The sequence below is a fragment of the Dendrobates tinctorius genome, unplaced genomic scaffold (assembly GCF_039654945.1).
Source record: "Dendrobates tinctorius isolate UK_male_01 unplaced genomic scaffold, ASM3965494v1 ptg000107l, whole genome shotgun sequence".
NCBI classification, from domain to species: Eukaryota; Metazoa; Chordata; class Amphibia; order Anura; family Dendrobatidae; genus Dendrobates; species Dendrobates tinctorius.
The window spans coordinates 4,057,711-4,079,985 of NW_027361775.1; the positions used below are offsets into that span (position 1 = coordinate 4,057,711).

At 42.8% G+C, this 22,275-nt stretch overlaps 1 long non-coding RNA gene across 1 annotated transcript; it reads right to left on the reverse strand.

Annotated features, from left to right (window-relative positions):
- Positions 1 to 13,494: 13,494 nt before the first annotated feature.
- LOC141100763 (uncharacterized) lies at positions 13,495 to 19,986 on the reverse strand. Its single transcript, XR_012234762.1, has 3 exons — positions 19,802 to 19,986; positions 15,154 to 15,228; positions 13,495 to 13,930 (listed from the first exon to the last, which is right to left on the reverse strand). It is a non-coding gene; the product is annotated as an uncharacterized lncRNA (long non-coding RNA).
- Positions 19,987 to 22,275: the final 2,289 nt, after the last annotated feature.

The window sequence follows — 22,275 nt, forward strand, 5'->3', positions numbered from 1 at the left end:
ATGAATGTTGCATGCATGTAGTATATATGTTGTATATATGTATGTTGCATGCATGTGGTATACATGTAGTATGCATGTAGTATATATGTGGTATAAATGTAGCATGTATGTTGCATGCATGTAGTATATATGTGGTATATATGTAGTATGCATGTTGCATGCATGTAGTATATATGTTGTATATATGTATGTTGCATGCATGTAGTATATATGTTGTATATGTATGTTGCATGCATGTGGTATATATGTAGTATGCATGTAGTATATATGTGGTATATATGTAGTATATATATAGTATGTATGTTGCATGTGGTAAATATGTAGTATATATGTATGTTGCATGCATGTAGTATATGTGGTATATGTGTAGTATGCATGTTGCATGCATGTAGTATATATGTTGTATATATGTATGGTGCATGCATGTGGTATATATGTAGTATGCATGTATTATATATGTAGTATGTATGTAGTATGTATGTATGTTGCATGCATGTAGTATATATGTAGTAGGTATGTTGCATGTAGTATATATGTTGTATATATGTATGTTGCATGCATGTAGTATGTATGTTGTATATATGTAGTATGCATGTTGCATGCATGTAGCATATATGTTGTATGTATGTTGCATGCATGTAGTATATATGTGGTATTTATGTAGTATGCATGTTGCATGCATGTGGTATATATGTAGTATGTATGTTGCATGCATGTAGTATATATGTAGTATGCATGTTGCATGTAGTATATATGTAGTATATACTGTATGTATGTTGCATGCATGTAGTATATATGTGGTATATATGTAGTATGCATGTTGCATGCATGTAGTATATATGTTGTATGTATGTTGCATGCATGTAGTATATATGTGGTATGCATGTTGCATGCATGTAGTATATATGTTGTATATATGTATGTTGCATGCATGTAGTATATATGTAGTATGCATGTATGTTGCATGCATGTAGTATATATGTAGTATGTATGTTGCATGTAGTATATATGTAGTATGTATGTATGTTGCATGCATGTAGTATATATGTAGTATGTATGTTGCATGTAGTATATATGTTGTATATATGTATGTTGCATGCATGTAGTATATATGTAGTATATATGTAGTATGCATGTAGTATATATGTGGTATATATGTAGTATGCATGTTGCATGCATGTGGTATATATGTAGTATGCATGTTGCATGCATGTAGTATATATGTGGTATATATGTAGTATGTATGTATGTTGCATGCATGTAGTATATATGTAGTATGGATTTTGCATGTAGTATATATGTAGTATATATGTATGTTGCATGCATGTAGTATATATGTGGTATATATGTAGTATGCATTTTGCATGCATGTAGTATATATGTAGTATGTATGTAGCATGTCTGTAGTATGGATGTAGCATGTAGTATGGATGTAGTATGTTTTTTTTTTTTTACATTCAACACATTAGCCGGATGATGGGACTACTACTGTCCCATCATTGGCTAATGTGTCAATCACCGTCATGGTAGCAGGCATCACCCGATGGGACTTGTAGTCCCATTGGACAATGCCTGCACAGACCCCCGCAGCCTGCACAGACCCCCGGACAGTCGGCACAGACCACCGGCAGGCCGGCACAGACCCCTGGCAGGCCGCTACAGACCCCCGGCAGTCTGCACAGACCAACGGCAGGCCGGCACAGACCCCCGGCAGGCCGGTACAGACCCCCGGCAGTCCGCACAGACCCCCGGGCAGTCGGCACAGACCCCCGGGCAGTCGGCACAGACCCCCGGCAGGCTGGTACAGACCCCCGGGCAGGCTGGTACAGACCCCCGGGCAGTCAGCACAGACCCCCCCGGAAGGCCCGAACTGACGGCGCATCATGATGCGCACAGACCGCGCATCATGATGACGTCATTTCGGCAGCCAATCAGAGTCACAACAGTGGCTCATTGCATTATGGGAACTTCCGATTCCGATATCCGATATTGAAAAAATATCGGTACTCGGTATCGGAATTCCGATATTTGCAGTATCGGAATGCTCAACACTATCTCTATATATTGAATAGACCATAGACAGTTCACAACATCCCAGAATTTGCAAAGGAGTGTTGTTGCTAGTCCCAAACTACTTGAATTACAGGAAAAAGCTGTACAAAGGAGAGATTAAGTAAAACTGTCTCTGTATAGGAGATTTGTATATAGATACTGAAACTGTAAAACCCGACTGAAGGTTAGAGTCCCTCAAGACCCACTAGCATTTGGCACCGCTACTGTGGTGCCTGGACATACACAACTTAAAGAAAAAGCACACTAGATGCAGAAATCGCCGCACTGGCGAACGCCACTAAACAGCCCAACCTTATGGCTGGAAAGTGCAATGTTTGCGCACGGCGCCGCATTGGCGGTCGTTGCTTGACGCAGTATAGTAGTGCCTTGTGGTGGATGGCACAGTTAGGTGCTAAGTGTGGTGCCGAGGAGTGGAAGCACCGTGGCACAAAGGCAATGCTACCTCTAGGCACTGACTTATCTCCAATACCCTATACACATGCACAATCAGAGGGAGGGAGTCTTAATGAGTCAGTCACCAGATCGCATTCATCCATCGTCACACACACAACTACAAAATATTGTCTATACTAGCGCATGGCCGAGCGGCCATGCGAGCCTTTTATAGTAGCGTCCTTCCGGGACCTTCCTGATGGTCCAATCCAAGCTGGAGAAGGACCTGAGCACTTGACCTCCGATCTCCAAAGGGAGATCATCCCACAGGCATGCTCAGTGGACCGAATGGAGGACTTAGTCCCTGGAGTAGCTCGCTGCTGACTAGCATGCGAGCCCACAGAGCTAGTCTGGGCAGAGCGCCGGGACCGACGAGTTTGCTGAGCAGCCTCCTCTGTGGCTGAAGAGGAATGGGAGACTGCCGGAAGCAAGGCTCGGGATTCCCGCTGTGCAGCGACAGGAACCTGACACCTAACATTACCCCCTCCTAGGGCCCTCTCCTCTCTGAGCTTCGCTATGCTCAAATGCCGCAATGAGAGGTGGAGCTCGTATGTTCTCCTCTGGCTCCCAGGTCCAAGCCTCTGGACCATGACCCTTCCAGTCCACCAAATAAAAGTTTTTACCACGCACCACCCTGCATCCCACGATGGCATTAACCTCAAACTCGTCCAAGGACAGGTCTGATGTCCCGGCAGATGACTCGGAGAACCGGGACATGAGGGCAGGTTTAAGGAGGGACACGTGGAAGGTGTCAGAGATAGCCAAATGTGGTGGAAGGGCCAGATGGTTGACAACAGGGTTGATCTGCTCAAGAACCTTGAAGTGGCCAATGTAGCGAGGTGCGAATTTTGTGGACTCGACCCACAGCCTGATGTTACGGGCGGAGAGCCACATCAAATCGCCAGGAGCGAAGGTTGGAGCAGGGCACCGGTGCGTGTCGGCAGAGGCCCTCATTCTCTCCTTGGAGGCCTGGATAGCATCCTGAGTGCAATCCCAAATGTCATGTGCCTCCACCGCCCAGTCTGCCACCCTGGAATTGGTGGATGACGTGGGCAAGGGCACAGGAATGCGCGGATGCTGGCCGTAATTTTATGAGGAATGGGGTCTGGCCGGTGTAGTCGGCCACAGTGTTGTTCAAAACGAACTCTGCCTGTTATGAGCTCATTTTCTACTCCACCAGTTGAGAGTTCCCCTTTCATTCTCCCTCTGGTGGTGACAGGAGGTAGTGAGGTTGGTTTAAGTGGTAGTGATCTGCCACCTGGTGAGGAAGATAACGATTGGATCTCTGGAGTATCAGACTGGATATAAGACAGCCGATGCCCTATCCTGGTGCTGATGATTCAGTCTGCTTCTCAGGTCTAGGACTCAGCTCTGTTCCAGTCTTCTCAGGATAAGTTTGTTTTTTGCTAATGTTCACACTTGCTCTTGTTGGTCTTTCAGTTTTTTGTGTGGTCAGCCAGCCCGACTGGGCTGTGCTGAATTTCCACTCTTATTTGCCAAATTGCCTTTTTTTTGTCCCTTATTAGATTGGTCTCTTTTTGCTCTGTCTCAGAATATTTCAGAGTGCTGATATAGTGGGAGAAGTCTAGTGACTTCAGGGTTAATTTTGCTATCAGTTGCGTTGGACATTTTGTAGGGTTTTTTGGCAGACTGCAGACAGTGTCTTTCCTTTCCTGTCCTTTCTAGTTAGTTTGGCCCCATTGTTTGCTCAGCCTATTTTCCTGCTTTTGTTTGTGTTTTCATCTTTTTTCACCGTCAGTACATGTGGGGGGCTGTCTCTCCTTTAGGGTCTGCTCTGGGGCAGTTAGTTTTCCTCTTTTCCTGCTTTAGGCTTATTTAGTTCTCCAGTTGTGACAAGGCGTCTAGGACCACCGGAGGAACGATCCACGACTGCTGCTGGTTGCGTGTTAGGATCAGGGGTCTGCAGTCTGCATAGTTACCAACCTCTTTGTTTTTCTGATTCTTAGCTTGTGATGTTTTTTATTTCCTCCTCGGCTACCCTTTCATATCAGAATCACCAGCCTTACCGCAGATTCTAGGGTACTCAAAGGCAGGAAAAAAAAAAGTGTCAGAATTTTTTTTTTTATATGCATTTTTTCCTTTTTCTCTGGGGCCATAGGAGGAATTCTTCCTTAATGGAGATTAAGCAATTGTCTGATTGTGTGGAGCAGCTCGCTGCTGAAGTGCAGGGAATTTCCACCTATCTCGCTCAGTCACATACTGTTGAACCCAAAATCCCTACTCCTGATGTGTCTTCTGGGGATCGGTCTAAATTTTTGAATTTTAAGAATAATTGTAAATTATTTCTTGCCTTGAAGCCTAACTCATCGGGAAGCTCTGCGCAGCAGGTTAAAATTGTCATCTCCTTGCTGCGCTGTGATCCCAAGGATTGGGCTTTTTCTCTGACACCTGAAAATCCTATTCTGACTAACGTGGATGCATTTTTTCAGGCCTTGGGGTTGTTGTATGATGAACCTAATGCCGTTGATCAAGCTGAGAGAAACCTGTTAGCATTAAACCAGGGTCAGGATCCTTCAGAGTTGTACTGTCAAAAATTCCGAAAGTGGGCGGTCCTTACTACATGGAATGATAGTGCATTGGCAGCTCTCTTTCGGAAAGGTTTGTAAGAGAACGTAAAAAATGTTATGGTGGGATTTCCTGTTCCCTCTGGTCTGGATGGCTCTATGTCATTAGCCATTCAAGTTGATCGGTGTTTACGTGAACGTAAAAATGCACAGGAGGAGCTGCCACCTTTTGAACAAATGTCTGAACCTATGCAATGTGATGGGGTTTTGTCTAGGGCGCAACGTCAGGAGTTTAGAAGGCGTAATAAGCTGTGTTTTTTCTGAGGAGACGCCTCTCATACTATTTCTGTCTGCCCTAAACGAGAGAAACGTTTTGCACACACTTTTGCTGTGGGCAGTATACAACCTAAGTTCCTTTTGGCAATTACTCTGATCTGCTCCTTGTCCACATTTTCCCCTAAGGCTTTTGTGGATTCAGGAGCAGCTCTGAATTTGATGGATTTGGACTTTGCTAAACGTTGTGGTTTGTCCATGACACCTCTGCAGACGCCTATTCCTTTGAGGGGTATTGATGCCTCTCCGTTGGCGGAGAATAAACCTCAGTTTTGGACCCAGGTGATAATGCGAGTTGCCCCTGACCACCAGGAAAATTGTAAATTTTTGGTGCTGCATAATTTGCATGACACTATTGTTCTGGGGTTCCCCTGGTTGCAAACTCATAACCCAGTTTTGGATTGGAAATCTGTGTCTGTGGTGAGTTGGGGTTGTCAGTGTGTTCTTAGGGACGCTCCTGTTTTCTACACCTCTCCTCAGTCTCATGATATTCCTGATTATGTGGCTGAATTCTCTGATGTATTTAGTGAGAGTAAGTCTGCGTTATTGCCCCTTCATAGGAGTTATGACTGTGCAATTGAGTTGATGCCTGGGTGTAAATTTCCCAAGGGTCGGCTTTTCAACTTATCTGTACCCGAACATGATGCTATGCGATCCTATATTAAGGAGTCATTGGAGAAGGGTCATATTAGACCATCCTCGTCACCTTTATGTGCTGGGATTTTTTTTGTGGCCAAGAAAGATGGTTTATTAAGACCGTGTATTGATTATCGTTCCCTTAACAAGATGACGGTTAAATATCAGTATCCCTTACCTCTGATGTCTGATTTATTCTCCAGAGTTAAGAGTGCCTGCTGGTTTACTAAGCTTGAACTCAGGGGGCGTATAATCTTATTCGCATCAAGCATGGGGATGAATGGAAGACGGCGTTTAATACTCTGGAGGAACATTTTGAGTACCTGGTGATGCCTTTTGGGCTCTCCAATGCCCCTTCTGTCTTCCAGTCCTGGATGATATTTTCCGAGACTTTGTGGATAAGTTTTTGATCATCTATCTGGATGATATTTTGATCTTTTCTAGTGATTGGGATTCTCATGTGGAACATGTCCGGACTGTGTTTCGGATTTTGAGGGAGAATTCCCTCTTTGTTAAGGGACCGAAATGTCTCTTTGGTGTACAGAGGATTTCATTTTTGGGATTTATCTTGTCTCCATCGACTATTGAAATGGACCCAGCCAAGGTACAGGCCATTTATGATTGGGTTCAGCCTACTTCTTTGAAGGCTCTTCAGAAGTTTTTGGGTTTTGCTAATTTCTATCGTAAATTTATAGGTAATTTTTCTAGTATTGTCAAACCACTGACTGATCTGACCAAGAAGGGAGCTGATGTGCTGAATTGGTCTCCTGAGGCTGTCTCAGCATTTCAGGAGCTTAAGCGGAGGTTTACTTCAGCTCCAGTTTTACGGCAACCTGATGTCTCACTTCCATTTCAAGTGGAGGTAAACGCTTCTGAGATTGGTGCAGGATCTGTTTTGTTCCAAAAAGACCCTGTGACTTCTAAGATGAATCCCTGTGCCTTCTTTTCTCGAAAGTTCTCCGCCTCTGAACGCAACTATGACGTAGGGAATTGGGAATTGTTGGCCATGAAATGGGCATTTGAGGAGTGGAGACATTGGTTGGAGGGAGCTAGACATCAATTTGTGGTCCTCACCGATCACAAGAATCTGACTTATCTGGAGTCGGCTAAACGCTTGAATCCTAGACAGGCTAGATGGGCCTTGTTTTTCACGTGTTTTAATTTTGTGGTCTCTTTTCTTCCGGGCACTAAGAATGTTAAGGCAGACGCCCTTTCTAGGAGTTTCTTTGCTGATTCTCTTAATGTGACCGAGCCTACTACTATCCTAGGTGAGGGGGTAGTTCTTTCTGCCATTTTGCCCGATTTGAGACCTGGAGGAATTTCAGGAGGGTAAACCTGAGCGTTGCCCTATGGGAAGATTGTTTGTTCCGGATCAGTGGAGAAAGAGAGTGATGTCTGAAGTCCAATGCTCCGCATTGGCTGGTCATCCAGGTATTTTTGGTACCAGAGATTTGGTGAGTCGGTCGTTTTGGTGGCCTGCCTTATCTCGTGATGTCAGGAACTTTGTACAGTCCTGTGGGACTTGTTCTCGGTCTAAACCCTGTTCTCGTTCTAGTGGGTTGCTGATGCCCCTGCCGGTGCCCAAGAGGCCATGGACCCATTTCTCAATGGATTTTATTTCTGATCTTCCTGTCTCTCAGAGAATGACTGTTATCTGGGTAATTTGTGATAGATTTTCGAAGATGATCCATCTTGTACCACTCCCAAAATTGCCATCTTCCACTGAGTTGGTACCCTTGTTTTTACAACAGGTGGTTCGGCTACACGGGATTCCTGAGAACATTGTGTCCGATAGAGGGGTCCAGTTTGTTTCCAGATTTTGGAAAGCCTTTTGTTCCAATCTGGGAATTTAGTTATCCTTCTCCTCTGCGTTTCATCCCCAGACCAATGGGCAGACTGAGAGAACAAACCAGACCTTGGAGTCTTATTTAAAATGTTTTATATCTGCTGATCAAGATGATTGGGTCTCATTTTTGCCCTTGGCCGAATTTGCGCTGAACAAGAGAGCTAGTTCTGCCACCTTGATGTCACCCTTTTTCTGTAATTTTTGGTTTCATCCTCGATTTTCTTCAGGGCAAGTAGAATCTTCGTCCTGCCCAGGTGTGGACACTGTGGTTGTGAGAATGCAGCAGATATGAGACCAAGTGGTGGATAAATTGTCTCTCTCTCAGGAAAAGGCCCAGTGTTTTTCCAACCGGCATAGGACCATTGGTCTCCGGTTTAAAGTGGGTGATATGGTTTGGTTGTCGTCCAAGAATATTCCTATGAAGGTTGCATCTCCAAAATTTAAGCCAAGATTTATTGGACCTTATAGGTTTTTGGAGATTCTTAATCCTGTTTCTTTTCGATTGGCTCTTCCAGTTACGTTCAAAATCCATAACGTATTTCACAAATCACTGTTGAAGAGGTTTGTTGAGCCAGTAGTTCCTGTGGCGGCTCCTCCTGACCCTGTGTTGGTTAAAGGCAATATGGAATATGAGGTAGAGAAAATATTGGATTCTCATTTGGTTAGGTGGAGACTCCAGTATTTGGTCAAATGGAAGGGTTATGGCCAGGAGGATAATTCTTGGGTCTCTGCCTCTGATATTCATGCCAATGAATTGGTTCATGCTTTTCACGGGGCCCATCCTGATCGGCCTAGTGGCATGGATGAGGGTTCGGTGACCCCTCCTCAAGGGGGGGTACTGTTATGAGCTCATTTTCTACTCCATCAGTTGAGAGTTCCCCTTCCGTTCTCCCTATGGTGGTGACAGGAGGTAGTGAGGTTGGTTTGAGTGGTAGTGATCAGCCACCTGGTGAGGAAGATAATGATTGGATTTCTGGAGTATCAGACTGGATATAAGACAGCCGACGCCCTATCCAGGGGCTGGTGATTCAGTCTGCTTCTCAGGTCTAGGACTCAGCTCTGTTCCAGTCTTCTCAAAGATAAATTTGTTTTTTGCTAATGTTCACACTTGCTCTTGGTGGTCTTTTCAGTTTTTAGTGTGGTCAGCCAGCCTGGCTGGGCTGTGCTGAATTTCCACTCTTATTTGCCAAATTACCTTTTTTTGTCCCTTATTAGATTGGCCTCTTTTTGCTCTGTCTCAGAATATTTCAGAGTGCTGATATAGTGGGAGAAGTCTAGTGACTTCAGGGTTAATTTTGCTATCAGTTGTGTTGGACATTTTGTAGTGGATTTTTGCAGACTGCAGACAGTGTCTTTCCTTTCCTGTCCTTTCTAGTTAGTCGGGCCCTATCGTTTGCTCAGCCTATTTTCCTGCCTTTGTTTGTGTTTTCATCTTTTTTCACCATCAATACATGTGGGGGGCTGTCTCTCCTTTGGGGTCTGCTCTGGGGCAGTTAGTTTTCCTCTTTTCCTGCTTTAGGCTTATCTAGTTCTCCGGTTGTGATGAGGAGTCTAGGACCACCGTAGGAACGCTCCACGACTGCTGCTAGTTGCGTGTTAGGATCAGGGTTCTGCAGTCTGCATAGTTAACAACCTCTTTGGTTTTCTGAGACTTAGCTTGCATTGTTTTTTATTTCCTCCTCGGCTACCCGTTCATAACAGTTTGCACTGTTATCGCACATGGCCTTCCGTGACTCCAGGTTGAGTGGAAACAGCCACTGCTCAAACTTGGCATGGATAGCTGTCCACAACTCTTGATCTGTATGACTGCGATCTCCAAGCCATATTAATTTAAACACTGTATGGCAATCTGGCAATGACAACCATAGAAGTCTGCTGCAGACCTCTGGTTGTCATGCCAACCCACCGTCGACCTGCGATCATGTGACGGTGTCATCGATGGGCAGGATTAGCAACACGCTTCTGGTAAATGTGAGTTAAATGCTGTTGTCAGAGATTGACAGCGGCATTTAACTAGCAAACAGCAGCGTGTGGCTCGTGATTCTACCTGTTGAGGGCACATGTCAGCTGTAGCGCTTAGCTGTCAAATGCCAGGAAGGTGCAGGCTCAGCTTTGAAGCCCGCACCAACAGGGGGAGTCTGACATGGGTGAAGTATTACACCCAATGTTGAAAAGGGGTTAAACAGTTGCTGCTCACAATTAAACATGATGCTTTGCATGGGGACCAGGTAGGGATGGAGGAGGAGATAATGTAGTGAGATTGTAGCCAGCTCAGCCTCTTCTCATCTGCTCAGTATGGATTGAGTTGGTGGATGCTGAGGAGGACAAAGAGGAGGAACAGAAACTGGTGACTAACACAACATTGGCTAGCAGCCACACAACCTTTATCCCATCTCTCCTGTGTGCATGGGCTGAGGATATGAATGATGAGGAAGAGAGGGAGGAGGATGATATAGAGAGTAATCTTTATGGTGGAGACAGGAAAATGTTGGCTGCATGGAGTTTGGCAAATTTGGCTGACTTTAGGTAGCGCTTCCTTTGTTGTGACCTTCGCTTTAAATTCATCTTGGCCAAAAAAAGAGTACTGGTTGCTCACCCTGTTAGACTCCAGCTCCAACTTTTCATCTCTTCTTCCTGAGGTGGCGAGGTCTACTAAAATGGTGCTATACCAGAAGACCATTGTGGAAAATATGTTGAAAAAATTCCCTTTTGACAATGCTAGTGGTAAGGGGCAAACTTACGTGCTAAACCAAGGAGGAAATACCAGTGAGACACGCAGCAGAGGCAGGGATACTCTGTTAAAGATGTGGGACAATTTCATGACACCTATCCAGCGCCCAGGGCCGGATGACTGAGTATTTTTGACAAGGAGGGAAAAGTTTCTAAAGCTGGTTAAGCAATACCTAGTTGACCAAACGCACATATTCCCTAATTCCTTTGAGACTTTCAAATATTGTCCCTCTACGCTTTGGAGGTGTTGTACACACCACTAGTTGGAAGCAGCACATAAAGTGTTTGTAATATTTAGTATTTTAATGAGGCCCACCAGTTGTTGCCTTTCAGAGGTCTGTGGATGATCCTTCTTTTAGTTTCTGTTTAATTCGCACTTTCTGCAAAGCCTTTATGACTGAATAAGTACATATACTACACTATCAAAATAATTTTATTGAAAAATTTTTAATGAATCAATGACTCATCCATACAGGTTGCTGGGCAACATGGATTTTCAAATCCCTCCAAAGGGTTTCTTTGAGTTTGAGATCTGGAGACTGGTTAGGCCACTCCAGGACCTTCATATGCTTCTTACATAGCCACTCCTTCATTTCCCTGGCAGTGTACTTGGGGTCATTATCATGCTGAAAGACCCATCCCCGTTTCATCTTCAATGCCCTTGCTGATGGAAGGAGATTTGCCCTCAAAATCTCACGATACATGGCCCCTTTGATTCTTTCATGTACACGGATCAGTCGTCCTGGTCCCTTTGAAGAGAAACAGCCCCAAAGCATGATGTTAACACCTCCATGCTTCAATATAGGTATGGTGTTCTTTGGATGCAACAAGCATTCTGTCTCCTCTAAACACGACGAGTTTTGTTTCTACCAAACAGTTCTACTTTGGTTTCAAAACATTCTCCCAATACTCCTCTGGATAATCCAAATGCTCTCTAGCAAAGTTCAGACGGGCCCGGATATGTACTGGCTTAAGCAGGGGGACACGTCTGGCACTGCATGATCTGAGTCCCTGGCGACGTAGTGTGTTACTAATGGTAGCCTTTGTTACGGTGGTCCCAGCTCTATGCAGATCATTCACTAGGTCCCACTATGTGGTTCTGGGATTTTTGCTCACCGTTCTTGTGATCATTTATACCCCATGGGGTGAGATCTTGCGTGGAGCCCCAGATCGAGGGAGATTATCAATGGTCTTGTATGTCTTCCATTTTCTTACTATTGCTCCCACAGTTGATTTCATCACACCAAGCTGCTTTCCTATTGCAGATTCAGTCTTCCCAGCCTGGTGCAGGGCTACAATTTTTTTTCTGGTGTCCTTCAACAGCTCTTTGGTCTTCACTATAGTGGATTTTTGAGAGTGACTGTTTGAGGTTGTGGACACATGTCTTTTATACTGATAACAAGTTCAAAAAGATGCCATTACTACAGGTAATTAGTGGAGGACAGAGGAGCCACTTAAAGAAGAAGTTTCAGGTCTGTGAGAGCCAGAAATCTTGCATGTTTTTTTGTGACCAAATACTTATTTTCCACCATAATCAGAAAAATAAATCTTGCCAAATCAGACAAGGTGATTTTCTGGATTTGTTTTCTCATTTTGACTCTTAGGCTATGTGCACACGTTCGGAATTCCCACGTATTTTATGTGTTTTTGCCGCATTTTTTCGTGGCGTAAACGCTGCAAAAATGCATAAAATAAGCAACCCATTGTATTCAATGGCTTTCCGCACATGATATGCTAATGATGCATATTTTTCCGCAGCAAAATCGCATAGCAGAAAAAAATGCAGCATGCTCATTATTTGTGTGGAATCAAGGGAATTGCGCACACATAGGAATGCATTGTTCCGCTTACTTTCCGCATGTGGCTATGCCCACCATGCGCAAAGTAAGCGGAAAATGTGCGGATGGTACTCACGGTCTGGAGGAGAAGAGATTCTCCTCCAGGCTTTGGGTAAAATATCCTGTAAAAAATAGAATAAAAATAAAAAATCTTGTTTTTCTCACCTTCCGGCGTCCCACGCAGCATCACCAGGCCTCAGTGATGCTCCCAGCAAGTCCCGTTCCCATCAATGCCTTGCGACAATGACCTTTGATGACCTTTAATATTTTCAACTTTATTTCTTTTTACTACTGATGCTGCATAGGCAGCCTCAATATTAAAAAGTTGGTCACACCGCATGCGGAATTCTAATGTATTTTCCCGTGGCATGGAATTGCAGAATTCCCAGGTAAATTTCCGCTTGAATTCCGGACGTGTGCACATTGCCTCATAGTTGTGGTCTACCTATGATGTCAATTACAGGCCTCTCTCATCTTTTTAAGTGGGAGAACGTGCACAATTGGTGGCTGATGAAATATTTTTTCCCCACTGTAAACACGTGGAATAGATCACTCTGTGTGTAATGACTCTATAAAATATATGAATTTCACTTATTGTATTGAAGAACTGAAATAAATTAACATTCTGATGATACTCTAATTTTGCAAGAAGCACCTGTATATATCTACTATATATATATATTGTATATATATATATATATACACTACACCTTAGTGTATATATATATATATATATATATAGTGCTTATAAATAATCTGATTAATAAATTATATTTACATTGCAGAATATTTTGTGAGATATGTGCATGGCTGGTTTTAGCTATTATACGTTTGCGGGAAAAATTGGGTCGTGTCAATAAATGCTTTTGTTTGAGTTCATAATTTTATAAGCATAATGTAATACACATGCTATTAATTTATTACATTAATAACTTTTTATGTGTGATATGCAGGTATGATGCATGAAAGTAAATCTCAAAAATATTCTACACAGAAGCAGTTTAATATTCGCATACTTATTCATGTATAAGCTCTTTATAAGCACAAGAACAGTTTTTCCTACAAAATATAGCCAGCCATAAAGATTTCAAAGAGTCTCACAGTATAGAATTGAGTAGCGTATGGAAACCATTTGAAATGTATACAACGTTACAATCTAATTTAAACCATTATATTTATTTATATAGCCATGGCAATCCTTGGTGTGCAGAAGATATGTGTGCTTTTAACAGTGTGGTTTTCTCATATTTAAGGACATTCAGTGACTGCATTACATTTAATTAAAAGCACTGGTAGGCCTACAGAGATGTTAAAAGGTCTTGATCTGAGCAGCGTGTTGACATCAGATGAATAGGGAGGCCACCTGCTAGCTCCACTTTTGGCTTTGTGAATGGTTTGCATTCCTGTGGCCTGTTGCTCTGCATGATCACGCTCAGCACTTCACAGTCCCATGAACTGTTTAATATCATGGATACCTTCCAGTCAGCCCAGCTATCTTCTCAGTGAAGATTAATGTGCTATAAATGAAGACTCATTGCATTATTTCAACAATGAACGTATAATGCTTTTACTAAACTCCTACCACTTCAAAGCAACGGAAACGCGCGTGGATTAAGATAAAATACTTCCATTCCTGCCTAACATCATTAGCACACTTGTTCATGAAGGGCAAGACAGCATAATTAATTATACATACATCGCATCACTAAGGCAATATTCCCTACACATTACTTGTCCTGGGAATGTCAGTATGAACCTAAAGCTAGAAAAAAGTCATTACACCAGATTAGAAGCAGGATTTCTCTGAATATCACATAATACATGACGATCATAGCATTCTTTATTGCATCTCTGTGTCTTGGGAAAATATGTATTGACTAGTAAATAAATCATGGCAGAACCATCTTTATTAACCTGTATTCACAAAGAACCAGGAGTAGATTCTAAAAGTAGGAAAAAGATGATCCTCCTTAATGACCACTAATACGTTTTTTACGGCAGACATTAAGAGGCATTAAGTGTTAGCATTGCTTTTTTAAGGTTCTGAAAAATGAATGAATAGTGCTTCCCCAACAGGTAAAAATGCAGTAGGCATAAGCTGTATATTACAGTGAACAGAAGTTTCAGCACTGATCGTGACCTTTTAACCCAATAGATGCCACTATCAATTGTGACAGCGGCATCTAGATGGTTAAAAGAGGGAGATCGCAATTATGAGAGTTGTTGTTTTATGTCACCTCACATTAGTCTGTCAGACCAGAAATATTGCAACTGTCAAAGTAAAAAATGTTCAAGTTCCATAATGACACTAAGTAAAAATGTAACAAAAAATTCAATAAAATTTTTAAAAATGAAATAATACAATAAAGCACAAAAATAGCAAAAAATGCAGATTTTGTATAAAAACAAAAAAACATACACATATCATATTTTTTGGATTATAAGACACACTTTTTTCCCCAAAAATTTTTTGGGAAAATGGGACTGCGTCTTATAATGTGAATATATCTTACGCGGTGAGCAGGGTTCCTGGGTCGCTGATGGAGGAGGCAAGAGTGGAACATTGCAATGCTGTAGGTATTCGGTGATGCGGGGACTCCGCCGACATTTTGTGAAAGCCCGGAGCCCCAGCACTTCCATCATTTACTATACAGTGGACTTCGGGAAAATGGCGCATGTATAATTGTATAATATTAGCTTTAGTGAGTAAAAGAAAATACAAAACATAACAAAAACTTACCAAAGGAACAATTCTGTCATCACTTTTACAGCAAAGTGAACAGCTTGGGGTTTGAACTTTCTGTGTCCAAAAAATCTAAATAAAAAGAAGTCATAAAATATTATGTACCAAAAATGGCATCAATTATTTTTTTTTTAATTCAACCTGTAAAATAACAAGTCTTCATGTAGCTTTATTGGCAATATATAGCTCTCAGAAAATTGCTTTTAGGTATGTAAAAGTAGCAAAACATAAAAAAACTATATCCATTTGATAATTTGATATTGCTGTAAAGATACTATTGCAAAAAAATTAAGTTTTCTTAACTCATACTGAACTCTGAATGGTGTAACAAAATATATTCTTAAACTGATGTTTATTGGTACATAATGCTTCCCAACAAACAGTATATGACTAGGTTCACATTTATCTTGTGCTCTATACTGCGCCTAGGTTTCAAAATCCTCAAAAAATGATATTCAGATAAAACCCTGAGGGAACCATAAAGCAAATTAAGTCATTTCTATCTCTGACCTCTGTTTTGGCAGTGTCCATCTTTTTAGACATCTTTTTTGTCCACAAAATTGTGGTGAACCACAATTGTGTACATGCCTAAATAAACAGTAGAGTGCCAGAACAGAGGCTAGATTCCAAGCTGCTCCAATATAGTGAATGGCTTGGTCAGCAGTTTCATAAGAATCTTATATTTGGTGGATTGAAACAAAAACCTTAACGTAAGTGCTCAGCACAGTGCACAGAATATATGTGAACCCAACCTTAAGGTCATGTTCAGAATTTTGTGAGGATTTGCATCAGCATTTGTAAGCCAAAACCAGGAGTGGAACAATTAGAGTAAAAGTGCAATAGAAACCAGTGCACCACTTCTGCATTTTTCACCCACTCCTGGTTTTGACTTACAAATACTGATATAAAATACTGATCAAATACTGTACATGTGAATATGGCCTAAATTAATAATAATAATAATAATAATAATCTTTATTTTTATATAGCGCCTACATACATATTCTGCAGTGCTTTAAGGAGTGCCCGCCAGGGCCAGGGGGTACGCGGTACCTGGCCGGTTCTTAAGGGGATGTGTCACGGCAGCAGTGACCCGGTCCGTGGCCCTGGGCATCCAATGAAAATGATGATAAGGGGATGATAAAGTTTATGAAAGATAGTTTGTGATGCCACCTGTGGTATTTGGCAATTAGATGTTAGATGATGCTGCTTGAAGAGACCGCTGGGGCTGATGATAAAGCAGCAGAGTTGTTACAGCTCTCCACAGGTAGAGCTAAGCCTCATGGCAGTAATATTTTAAAATGATGGTGATGATGGTTGTAGTGCAGGGCTGAGGTGACGCAGCAAATAAATAGGAGTATGCAGCGGGGTGCAGTCTTCACACTTTAGCTCGCAGTTTGAGGTGCAGACCAGGGCACTGAGTACAGATGGTAATGAAGATCCAGGCAGCCTGGAAGCAACTTAGGATCCACTAAGCTAGATGGATTGAAGGCCTCCTTTCTGCACTGTCTTATGAGGTCTTTGCTGCTTAAAGCTATGCTTAGGTCCTCTGTTCCTTACTGTTCAGTGGCCTTACCTGCGCTCTGATATGCTGCTGTGCCTTCAGGCGGATGATGGGGCCAGGAGGCTTGCAGTCTCCTGCCCTCTGGATTTGGCTGCTGGAACTGTTGTACCTGTGCAGCCACGGACTCCAGCGTCCGGTTTCAAGCATTCTGCCCTGGGGTGGTCACAGCTCCAATCCCCAGGTTTCCCTAAACTTCTCCTTTCCTCTTTATTTACCCTGCTCTTGGGACAAGCTCCTCACAGCTCCTGCCCCTTGTACAGACTCCCACAGAGTGCAACTAACTCCACTTTCAGCCCAGAACTTATAGGAAATCTCCCCTGAAACTGGGTTTGGAGCTCTCCCTTCTGGTCTGGAGTAGGAAAAGTGTTAGATGTTGGCATTACCTGGCTAAGGGACCCCTCCTTGCTTCCAGGCATGTAATCACCCCCCTGTGAGGGAGACAATGACACTGTGGCAACCGGACTCCTGGGGTGCCACACTTTACAGCTTGCACACATTATCATCGCTGTCCGCAATGGGGCTCACAATCTAAATTTCCTATCAGTATGTGTTTGGAATGTGGGAGGAAACCCAGCAGACACAGGGAGAACATACAAACTCTTGCAGATGTTGTGCAGATGGTTCCAATATAAACTTTAATTCAGATACATCATCAATTAATGGAAAAATAGTAGTAGGACAAAAGCTCTGGAAAAGCAACAAGGCTTCTTCCTCCTAAATTTAATTCTGTGAAATCCGCTCTCTCAAATCCAAATGGCTCCCTCTCATCTGAACCCCACCATTAGTGTGCCCCAGTAAAGCTATACTGTAGCAGAAAGAGCCCAATTAAAAATGTATAGGGTGTGTGTCGCTACTGTTTGGAACAAATCTTGACATTTTTGCAATTTTCACACTCTAAACCCTGAATCACACTAAACGTATGAAAAATCAGTCCAACTCTACATGCTGAGAGTTGCACGAGTGTTCTCCATATGGTAATTCATGTGTAATGGATTTGCAATGTGACGATGCGATTTTCTCCCATTCATTTATCAGTATGACATCCGTATGATATCCGTATGCTATGCATATGTCTTTACATTTCTCACTGACTTCACCCATTGAATTAAATAGTACAATGGGCAGAAATTAATAAAAACATAATCAAGGAGCCTATGTACAGTGGTGAAAAATGTTCTCCCACTTAAAAAGATGAGACAGGCTTGTAATTGACATCACAGGAAGACCACAACTATGAGCGTCAAAATGAGAAAACAAATCCAGAAAATCACCTTGTCTGATTTGGCAAGATTTATTTTTCAAATTATGGTGGAAAATAAGTATTTGGTAACCTAAGAAAACATGCAAGATTTCTGGCTCTCACAGACCTGTAACTTTTTCTTTAAGAGGCTCCTCTGTCCTCCACTCATTAACTGCAGTAATGGAACATGTTTGAACTTATCATTATAAAATACACCTATCCACAACTTCAAACAGTCACACTCCAAACTCCACTATGGTGAAGACCAAAGAGCTGTGAAAGGACACCAGAAACAAAATTGTAGCTCTGCATCAGGCTGGGGAGACTAAATCTGCAATAGGCAAGCAGCTTGGTATGATGAAATCATCTGTGGGAGCAGTAATAAGAAAATGGAAGACATACAAGACCACTTATAATCTCCCACGATTTGAGGATCCACGCAAGATCCTGAAACTGAATGGGAGGAGACACAGATTAGATATTAGAAAAAACTTTTTGACAGTTAGAGTGATCAATGAGTGGAACAGGCTGCCACGAGAAGTGGTGAGTTCTACTTCAATAGAAGTCTTCAAACAGAGGCTGGACAGACATCTGACTGGGATTATTTAGCGAATCCTGCTTTGAGCAGGGGGTTGGACCAGGTGGCCCAGGAGGTCCCTTCCAACTCTACGATTCTATGATACTAAGCTCTCACCCCATAGGGTCAAAATGATCACAAGAAAGGTGAGCAAAAATCCCCAAACCACATAGGGGGACCTAGTGAATGACCTGCATAAAGCAGGGACCACAGTAACAAAGGCTATCATCAATAACACACTACTGCACCAGGGACTCAGATCCTACAGTGTCAGACATGTCCCCATGCTTAAGCCAGTACATGTCTGGGCCCCTTTGAAGCTTGCTATAGAGCATTTGGATTATCCAGGAGAGTATTGGGAGAATGTCATATGGACTAGTGAAACCAAAGTAGAACTGTTTGGCAGAAACAAAAATCGTCGTGTTTGGAGGAGACATAATGCTGAGTTGCATCCAAAGAACACCATGCCTACTGTGAAGCATGGGGGTGACAACATCATGTTTAGGGGCTGTTTCTCTGCAAAGGGACCAGGACAGCTGATCCATGTACACGAAAGAATGAATGGGGCCATATATCGTGAGATTTTGAGTGCAAACCTCCTTCCATCAGCAAGGGCATTGAGGATGAAACGTGGATGGGTCTTTCAGCTTGATAATGATCCCAAGCACACCACCAGGGCAATGAAGGAGTGGCTTCATAAGAAGCATATGAAGGTCCTGGAGTGGCCTAGCCAGTCTCCAGATTTCAACCCCTGTTGCCCAGTGACAGGCCCAAAACATCACTGCCATGGAGGAATGGGCTAACATACCACCAATAGTGTGTGCCAACCTTGTAAAGACTTACAGAAAACGTTTGACCTCTGTCATTGCCAACAAAGGATATATAACGAAATATTAAGATGAACTTTTGTTAATGACCAAACATTTATTTTCCACCATAATTTGAAAAATAAATCTTGACAAATCAGACAAGGTGTTTTTCTACATTTGCTTTCTCATTTTGACTCTCATAGTTGTTGTCCACCTTTGATGTCAATTTCAGGCTTTTCTCATCTTTTTAAGTGGGAGAACTTGCACAATTGGTGGCTGACTAAATACTTTTTTTCCCACTGTATTTGCTCCCTCCTTCAATTTTTCAAATAGAGGCCCTACTGGTGTATTGTTTTTTCTGGTTTGTGTCAAACATATGTGTCAGGCTAACGTTCAATACAATTGAGCATGTTCTTTTCCATTGAGTCTTGTCTCAACGTTTAGGGGAGCCTTACCCAGTGATTGTTGATCTAAGGTGGCCGAGACGAATGTGGGCACATCCGCTTTTGAGGAGACGGCTGACTAAAGAACATTTCCACCGACTGTATGGTTCTCTACACAGCCATCCTGACAAGTTCTATCAGTACTGTCGGATGAGCCTTGCTACATTTGACCTTCTTTTGGAGTCTGTGCGACCTGGCATAACCTTTAAGGACACAAAGATGTGCAAATGTATTTAGGCAGATGAGCATCTTTTACTTACATTACTTTATGTATTCATCCTATATTTGTGGGATCTTAAACGTCTTTTGCATTTTCACACCCGCTCCGGCCTTCCTTTTTTTTCTAAATATTGTCTGTATGTTTCCCGATCTTAACTTTAATTGCTTGATCACATTTTGTCATTTTCATTTCCTGATGTTTGTCAAAATGATCTGTTCCTTAGCATGTAATAATGTTGTCTCTCCTTGAGCCAGGGCTTAGTTTGGTATGTAGCTTACTTTTATGATGACCTAAACTGTTAAGATTATGAGTGGAGATTAGAGTTGAGCGACTTTGGTCGGATCGGGTTTCGTGAAACCCGAATGAAGCAAAATTTGAGTCGGATGAAACTGGTCCGACTAGGGCAAAAAAAAGTCGGAGTTTCATCTGAAACCCGACCCCAATGCAAGTCAATGGGAAATAAAAGTCGGCATTGAGCCGATGACATTCATCCACTCAATGCCGACTTTTATTCCCCATTGACTTGCTTTGGGTTGGGTTTCGGTCGAAACTCTGACTTTTTTTTGCCCTAGTCTGACAAGTTTCATCCGACTCAAATTATGTTTCAGTCGGGTTTCACGAAACCCAATCCGACCAAAGTCGCTCAACTCTAGTGGAGATGTCAATTTCTACATTTTTGTTTGTTTCTTATTAACTTTAGATTTCTATCCACCGGTCTCTGATATGCAGCACTTCATGTGGAGTTTCTGATTGGGAAATCCACCATCTCAAGCATTGTACATTCTACTTTTGCAGAAATATGGGCCCGCCTTCATAATTCTGTAATGCCTGAGCCCAAAAAAGAAGACTGACTGCGGATAGCACATGGCTGTTAGCAAACATGCCAACTGCATAGGATCCCTGGATGGGAAGCACATCCATGTGCACAAGTCGCCAAACTCAGGGTCCCAATATTACAATTATAAACAATTTTTTTCTGTATTGCTATTGTCTCTGGTCGAGATTGCGACGCCCACCAGGGCCGTGGGGTACTCGGTCTGGGTTGGACAGTTCTATAGGCGGTTGTCATGGCAGCAGGAACCCGGTCCATGGCCCTAGGTGTGCAATAAAATGCTGAGGGGAAAGTTTATAATAATAATAATAATAATAATCTTTATTTATACAGCGCCAACATATTCCGCAGCACTTTACAGTTTAACAGTCTCAAAACACAAGTCATAGGTAACAACGTTAACAATACAATAATTAAAGCAAAATAAGATGACCCTGCCCGCGAGAGCTTACAATCTACAATGAGGTGGGGGAGATACAAAGTACAGGTGTGTATTTACAATGGTGTATTTACAATGATGGTCCAGCCATCTTGAGGGAGTGATGGATGGATGGAGATAGTGAATGGGCTACACCTGCACACTTACACATAGAATGACATTGATTAGTGAACGTGATAGAGAATTTAACATGACGCCACCTGTGGTGTTCAGTAATGGATAGTTGACGCTGCTTAAGGAGTAAACTGGGGCAGATGGTGACGCAGCTGAGATGGCTCTGCTCCCCATAGGTGGAGCGGAGCCCCAGGGCTACCAGTATTGTTCTAATAAGGGATCGTGGAAGTTGGGGTGCAGGACTGAGGAAGTGAGGAATGACTCAAGACTCAGGGGTTGTGTTTTCCTTTACCTTTACTTGATGGTTCAAGGTGCAGACCAGAGCACTGATAACAGAAGGTAATGGAGATCCGAGCAGCCTGAAAGCAATTTAGGGTTCACTAAGCAAGATGGGTTTGGAGGCCTTCCTATTGTGCTGCCCTCTGAGGTCCTTGCTGCCTAAAGCTATTCTCCGGCCTCTGTTCTTTCCTTGCCCGTATGGTGTGGCGACCCTGTGGTCTCAGTCACGAAAGGGTACTGCATGTCATCTAGAGGTGTGGTACTCTGCTCTCAAATAAGGAAGGGGCACTGCCCGGACTCACACACCAGCACCCAACTCTATTCCCCATCTTGTCAGGGGGGAGTTAGAGGGTGTGGGTGGGGAAAGTAGAGAAGGGGGAGAGCTTAAGGGAGTGACAGTTGGTGGGAGGAGTTAATGCTGAGGCAAAGAGATTGTTCTGGAAAGAGTCAGTCAGTCAGTGAGAGAGTGGTGTGAGAGGACAGAAGTCAGTCAGGAGGAAGAGAGAAGTCGCTTCTGGAAATTGATGTGCAGCTTGTCTCCAGACTAAAGAGAGTGAGAGAAAAGGAGTGAAGATAGAGAAGGAAGGCAAGCTCCAAGAGGA